General features: G+C 37.2%; 1 long non-coding RNA gene across 1 annotated transcript; it reads left to right on the top strand.

Annotated features, from left to right (window-relative positions):
• Nucleotides 1-5,077: 5,077 nt before the first annotated feature.
• Nucleotides 5,078-6,199, top strand: LOC104594786 (uncharacterized). Its single transcript, XR_734787.3, has 2 exons — nucleotides 5,078-5,615; nucleotides 5,689-6,199. It is a non-coding gene; the product is annotated as an uncharacterized LOC104594786 (long non-coding RNA).
• Nucleotides 6,200-7,324: the final 1,125 nt, after the last annotated feature.

Raw genomic sequence — 7,324 nt, 5'->3', positions numbered from 1 at the left:
TGGCATCCAACTTTTTCAAGTGCTTTATTTTTATATTGAGTGTTTGGTAGTCTTTTTCTCTAATAAACACTTAAATAAGCATTTGTGACTATTTTGTCCTTCATTTTCTTTCAAATTTTCAAAATATATCATTTGCAAGCACTTTTATTAAATTATTTTTATAAACACTTTTATGAAAGTACTTTTATAAAAGCACTTTTATTTTGGGCTTAAAAAATAAGCCCTCATTTTTAAAATAAGCACCTACTTTGGGCTTATTTTCCAAATACCAATAAATGCTTAATAGCTCAAATAAACACTTATTTTTAAGTACTCCCAAACATGGCCTTTGTAAGACTTAAGCCTCCCTTGTCAATAAAATGTGTTGGCATGTACTATAGAATCAATGAAAAGACTATTTTACCCTTGATTTTTTTTAAACTGTGGCAATCTATATGGTTGACTCAAATTGACCAAAAAGAACATTGGAGCTTCTCCAAACTCTCCAACGAGATGAGTAGTCATGCAGAAACAATAGGGAATTCCATTTACCATCATTTTGCGGGTAGCAATATATGAAACTTAACATCTTAACCATAAATCTTGTAATCAGAAGGTCCCGTCACCAAAAGCGAAGACGTTGAAGTTTTAATATTCAGTCATAGCAATGTGGGTGTGTTTTAGAGAATAATGGTGGAAAACATTGGGTGGAGACATATATATATAAAGGAATATATGTGACTTTGGGATTGATTATTGTGTCATCTAGTCGTTTTCATTATAATACATCTACAATAATGTGATCCAAAAAGGTAGAAGTGCTAGACCAAGATTTAGGCGCAAAAGATACCGAAAAAAAAAAGCAATGCAATAAGTCCCTTCAATCAGCGATTAAAACGCTATTGGTTAATTAGATGATCCACCAGTAGGAGCTTTATTGCTCAGAAGATTTTGGAATTTGAAGAAGAGGTCTGAAAAATTTGAACATGCGATTAGTGAATTGTGTGATAAACATAGTTGGCACAAGGTGCTAACTGGGTAGTTGGTAAGGTCTCTTGCTGATTGTAACAGAGACTTGGGATCCTGAGATCTAATCCCACCTGCACCAAGGTTGGGGGATGGGCTGCTCCTGTTTACATTGTGGGCACCATTCCCATTGAAATTATACTTGTACCGAGTCATTCTGACCCTGCCCGGCTGCCTCTTGTGAAACGTTCATAATATTGGGGGGTGTTTGGTTTATCTATAAGTTTGTGGCAGACAGATTACCTGTAAGTTATAAATTCCTTTTTTTAAGAAGCCCGTGGGTTATTTCATTCAACTTTGCATGTGCAAGTAAGAGATAAAGCTTTCCTAGCTATAGCATGGACTACATAGTTTGCAGTAACGTGGAACAAAAGATACCGAGCAAGATGGAAGGTTGGTAATGAAAGTCGTGCAGTTAGCTAATATGGTAATGATCATCCAACAAAAACTGAACGATATAATAATCGAAAGAGGAAATATGTAATTCTTTAGCAAGCAAACAACAGACCATGAAGCAGGGGCAGAGATGGGAATTTTTTACGAGGGGTCAAAACCTAAAATGGATGGGGGGTGGGGGGGATAAACATAGATGGGCCGTTGGGGGGCCAAACCATTGGGGTGCGTAGTGAAGGAGGGAAAAAATTTACATGGAGGGGTAATATTAGAAATTTAGAAGTGGGCCATAGGGGGGCCATGGCTCCCCTGGGTCCCCTTGGCTCTGCCCCTGCCATGAATAAAAGTTGTGGATTCAGATTCCTCGGGAATCCCTCAAGAAACAACCACAATGGTCTCTTGCAATCAATCCAACCGCTGCATCCACATTAATTTTAACTACACCCATTGGAGATTTGGAGGTCGACACCATAGACTGATAAGTGGGATCAATAGAAGGTGTAGGCTGATCTGACAAGGAAATTTTAGAGGCAGAAAGAAAATTAATAATGGCATTTGCCTTGGAGATAATACTAATAGGATTGAAAGAAACTCCTTCAAGTAGCATTTGGTTTCTAGCATGCCATATATGCTTCATGTAGATACTCCTTTTTCCTTGATAAAATTCCTTTCCTTAACCTAATCTATTTATGATTGATAAAATTATTTAATAAATGGGGAAATTTTGTGTCTCAAAGTGGCAGCTTAAAGTAAATAATATGGAAACAAATTCGTTTATAGATTTCAGCAAGTGAACGGTGAATCCTTTGTGCAATTCCGTCTTTTCAAAGACGGACTGAAAGCCGCTTAATTTAAAAAATAGAAAAATAAAAAGCAGAGAAAAATTCAATTGTTTGTATTGCAATTTCATATTGAAAGGTAATAGAATATAAGTAAAAGTGGAATGTTTTCTTTTGTAGTGGCTTGCACATTCCAATTTCCAAATAACCACTCACCACGGCTGGGCTTTAGACTATAATGGGACGGGCTGGGCAATGCCATTATGAAGAGATCAGACTCGGGCTTAGCACGGAAGGCCTTGTTAACTTGGTCCGGAGTGCAGACCAAGCCTTGAACATGCACTCTAATCCAAATTGCCAACTTGTAGAAGATTAAAGAATAAGGAGTTATTTTCCAGAGAGAAGCTTGGTATTTGCATGATTTTTGCTTTGATGAAATCCTGTCTCGAAAGAAACTTGGTTTCAAATCGGGAGCTTCTCACAGCATATTCCCAATCGTATATTAAGAACATCTCTCAATGAAAAGTATGAAAAATATTCTCAATGCAGGCTAAGATATGCATGTAGGGGCACATCCTGTGGGGTGCAAATATGAACTCTGAAGTCGACATCCTTATAGAGTTGTTCGTGTCATAAATGATTATTTTAAAAGATTAGAAATGGACTATCCTCGGCAAGAGAAAGAAAAGGAGGTATACTGATCCACCTCATCCAGGCACTATCCAAAGTAACTCATGTCAATTGTGAAGGCACTCCCAATCTAAACCAGTGTCAAAGAATGTTCAGAAAAATCCATTTAGGCTCAGTTTGGTAGGAGTACAAATACAAATATGTACTCCTTCCAAACTAAGCCTTACTGAGAAATTGAATTCATCTAATCCAGTAACGATTCTTGCCCATAAAGCAGAAGAAAGCAAAAGTGCGAGACATTTGATACAAAGCATATTTCATATTGAAAAGAATTTTCAGGCAGATATTGCATATCTCATCTTTTTCGGATAGTGTTATGCATCTTTTTTGAAAACAAACAAGAAGACATTTTTCATCAAAAAGAAAGAAAGAATAGAAATATTTTTCCTCAATGGACCCCATGTGCAATTTGCTCTCTCTCTCTATATATATATAGCCCTCTTCATAAAGTGTATTATGTAATTGATCCATCCAAACGGTAGAACTGTTTGAATGGTTTCCGCCCCATTTCTAAGTCTGATTTTCCTAAAATCATCTAAACTCAGTATCATAGTTGAACCGTACGATGGACTTTGGATCTGTACCAACAATACACTCCCAACATGTCCCAACTGATCACTACAGCCGCATTGTTGGGAGTGTTTTGTTGGTAGCAGATCGCTGCCCCTTTTTATGAATATATTATATATAATTTAAATATATTAATATATATATATTTATATATAATATAAATAATATGTATTATATATTATATATCAATTGGTTCAGATTAATAAAATGTTTTGTTTCAGATTATCATTTTGATTCAAATTTTCAGTTTTTTATGACATCTCCCACATAATGTGCAAAGGCTGCAAAATGAGAGTAGTTTTCTATTCGGCTTCCTTGGGATTTCGGAGTAGACCTGTTTGTGGGTTGGGTAGTATACAAGATGGCCCGGCCTAGTTCATTATTTTTTGGGTTTAGACAAAATTTTAGGCCTGTGGATTTGGGTTCAGGTTTTTTCAAAAAGGCCCAACCGGATACTATCACATATAATAAAAATATATATTAATTATATATAATATATATTTATTTATTAAATTATTATCAAATACTAATTTACTATTTAAAAAATATAAATTTATTATAAATAAAACATTTTATGTGCAGACTGGGCTTTAAACTCGGACTCGGGCCTAAACATTTTGTGCTGGTAAAGAGGCAAACGTCAGCCCGAACCCGATACAACCCGTAAACAGGTCTACTTGGGAGCAAGCTTATTAATCAAGTGTTCTTTTGGAGGCGAAACACTCCATGAATCCGTACCCATTTTTATCTCCCCTTTCCGGGAAAGTGGAACGTGGAAATACGCCACAAAACCATTGTCCTTACTTTTCACAACCAAACAAGCGTTCCAATCTCGCCTTAACTTGACTTTTTCACCTTTCCAAAACTCGCAAATTTGTTACAAGAAAATGGTTTTCGAACCACTGTTACTCGAACAGTCAAATCGTTCAGTTTGGAAACTGTTTAAGCAATCGATTCTATTTTACCCTAAATCTAGTTTCTGTTAAAAAATTGTTGAATTGGTCAACGATTTGTTAATTTAGGCAATCGAACTGTTGACCCATTTGATTTATTCAACGAATTTTGGTTATTTTTAAATCTTAATTATTTTTTATTTTTTAATTTATTTTGTCAGAATGAGCTGTCTGTTCAGATCGGACGGTTGAACCGTCAACCTAAAAACCGATGGTCAGAACAGTTCCGGTTCCAGGTCATTTTTTAAAATATCGATGAGAAAAACTTAGGCCATAGCTAAAAAATTAGCTTAAAAGAGAGAGAGAGAATAGCTAGTAAATTTCCTTTAACCTCACATGATCAAAGTCCCAAGCCCAAACCCAATATCCTCGCTTATGAATGATGCAAATTAATTAACCACACTTTTAAGGCTGATTTATCTCCTTTTTGCCGTTAAAATACCCTTATGAAAATTGAATTTTTAACTAAACATGGGTTTTAGTATTAGGGGTTTGGGAAGAGATTATTCATCACATGTTTGAAATACATGTATATATCAACCAAACATGGATATATACTTCAATACGCCGTTCTTTATGAGAAACGAACAAGAAATCATCTTTGATTCTTCCTTCTCAAGGCTGGCTTGGGGATATGAAGAACAGACAAGGATGCACGGAAGACAGAACCTTAATAATGTCAGTCACTGTTTGTATGGATCAACCCAAGTGACCAAACATGGGCCCATTGCTGTGAATCTTCTCAGTCTGATACGAAAAAGGCAATAAAGCACAATAAAATGTGTGAACTTCTGATTGGGTCTCGTAGTATACCAGACCTGGACACTGGAGTGCAATACAACAGTATTAAGTCCTAACTATTAACATTCTTTTCTAATTCCTACCAAAATCAAAGTAAAAGAGAAGAGAAAAGAAAAAAAAGAAACACTTTAGGTGGGGACTCTACTTTAAATGCAGGAAGAACGCTGGCCTATTCTGTGTCACAAAAGATAGAGCTTCAGCTACCCCCACGCAAGATCGAGAAAGACAGAAGAAGAAAGCTAAAACCAAGTACCAACCCAAACGCTCCCAATCCACTTTTCTTCCCGTTCATCTCTTCCACCTGCAGTCTGCACAAGACCTCAAAGCAAAATAGGAGAATGAAATCCATCGTAAACCTTCACAGCTCCTCTGGCATTCCTCTCTGTGTCTTAGGGATCACGCACCGTCTCACTTTTCCTGTGGAGTATGTTTCCTCTCTCTCTTTCTCTCTCTCTCTCTCATGCGTTATGGGCTTATATGCTTTATCTCTAGTGCAGGATAGCGGATCATGATCGCAGAAGGGAAGCCATGAAAAAGCAAAGATCTCGAAGAAGAGAGACTTATTCCGCCCCAAACCAAGACATGGGTAGTGGGAGAAGAATCCAAGGAAACTTCAAGGGGATCAAAGAAGGTGGAGCACTTGACCAAGATCTGGCCGGAGATCTGGATGAGTGGTATTTTAGCTTAATGGGTTATACAGCCAAAGCTGCTTAGCAGGCGGACTGCTACCACGGCCAAATGATCATCTGCCTCTTTAGCCTAAGAACAAAAAAAAAAAGTGTTCTGACTCCTTGTCTGATCTCATTTTCAATTAATTTCTCTATCTTGGCATGTTTGTTTCATTCTCGATTGTTATATATTTTTCTTCTTTGAAACTCTTCTCATGAGCTGAATACATGAGATGAGCAGTAAGCAGTAGAGAAGCAGCTAGCTAGTACATGCCCCTTTCCGTCTCTGTCATGTCCGACCAAGAGATTAAAATCTGAGATCTTTTTAGCTTTGTGTGAATTTTTTCCGAAGGCAGGCGATTTCCACACACTCACCTTGTATTGATCGATTTCTGTTACCAAGGATTCAGCTGAAGAGACGATTCCAGTTCCAGATAAGCTTGGAGAAGCCTTTTACTATCATACCAGAAGTTTAGAACTTCCAAACCGACAGATCAACCCACCTCTTTCACACTAGTCTAGATGTCTCAACTCTCGAGCTGAAGTCTGAAGAGACGTAATATGAACCAAACAATCACTTGAATTGACGAGACAACGATAATGCCAACGACGCTAAAAAGTAAAAACAGATAATCCGGTCGATATTATGTTTGAATGCCCACGGGACGGTAGCCCTTGACGTCAGACATCGTCGCAATGAGGAAAGAAACGTGCCAACTGTCAAATGTTAAAAGATAACTACCCGAAAATACAGATAGAACTCTTTCCAATGAGTCGGAATTTGCAGTTCCACTTTCATAAGCTTGTATGGTTCTTTACAAAATTACAACTACAATTGCGTCTATCATCTTTGGCGTTTGAAAAGAGAAACCTGTCCAAATGAAATTAGGCCCCGTTTGGTTAGCAAGAATAGGGGTCTGGTTCGGAATTGGAATTGGCTATTCCGGTTCTAACTGTTTGGTTATAGGTAGAATGGGAATCCCATTTCTATTCTTGCTGGAATGGCATTCTCTTTTGTGAGAATGAGGGAATGCCATTCCCTGCCCCTCCCTTGAGAATGAAATCTCATTCCTGTTAATTCCAATTCTCATTCCCATTTTTTTATGAACCAAACAGATTAGGAATAAACCGTTCCGATTCTGATTCCAATTGTGAACCAAACAGACCTTTATTTCATTCATTTTATTTGTTATTTCTCAAGAGTACCGGACAAATTGTCTCGCCAAGTTCATCAACAAAATGGTATTAACGAAAAACAAGCTTTTTACCTTTTTTAATCCAAATGGAGAAATAATTTAGGATGTATTTGGTTCACAGTTAGAAGCGAAATCAAAATCCATTGGAATCGAAATCTGAATGATTTATTCCCATAGTTTATTTGACTTAGACAGAAATCGAAATGGGAATTGGAATGGAAGTTCATTCCCATGGGAGGGGGAGGGAATGGCCACCAAGAATGGGAATA

Source organism: Nelumbo nucifera, chromosome 2, assembly GCF_055504915.1.
Source record: "Nelumbo nucifera cultivar China Antique chromosome 2, China Antique-T2T, whole genome shotgun sequence".
Taxonomy (NCBI): Eukaryota; Viridiplantae; Streptophyta; class Magnoliopsida; order Proteales; family Nelumbonaceae; genus Nelumbo; species Nelumbo nucifera.
The sequence above is the reverse complement of the archived record's forward strand: the minus strand, read 5'-3'. Positions and strand labels throughout refer to the sequence as shown.